This window comes from Aspergillus sydowii (genome assembly GCF_001890705.1).
Source record: "Aspergillus sydowii CBS 593.65 unplaced genomic scaffold ASPSYscaffold_26, whole genome shotgun sequence".
Classification (NCBI taxonomy): domain Eukaryota; kingdom Fungi; phylum Ascomycota; class Eurotiomycetes; order Eurotiales; family Aspergillaceae; genus Aspergillus; species Aspergillus sydowii.
The window spans coordinates 86,478-86,834 of record NW_024467884.1 but is presented as its reverse complement, the minus strand read 5'-3'; positions in this window follow the sequence as shown (position 1 = coordinate 86,834).

Here is a 357-nt window from a genome sequence, read left to right as displayed (position 1 = left end):
TTCCCCTGATTGAAGCGATTCAAGTCGAGCTCACTCCGCAACAAAACATGCTCCACCGCGGCAAGGGAGCCACTCATGACCGCTTTGATAAGGGGCGTATGACCTTCATGCACGGCGTTCACATNGGCCTGGTATTTATTGAGCAAGGTTTCCATAAGCGACACGCGTCCCTGGCCTGCTGCCCAGCAAAGAATGGTACTTCCTTCATGTTTGACGTTATGTCGATACAGGGCGTGTTGGNACTTTTGCAGGAGGACTGGGACGTCCGCTGCCATTGGATCGGCGATAGACATTTCAGNCAGAATATCTGTATAGGTGGGCTAGTTCGACGGATTAGCACTGCCACTGCTTGTGTGT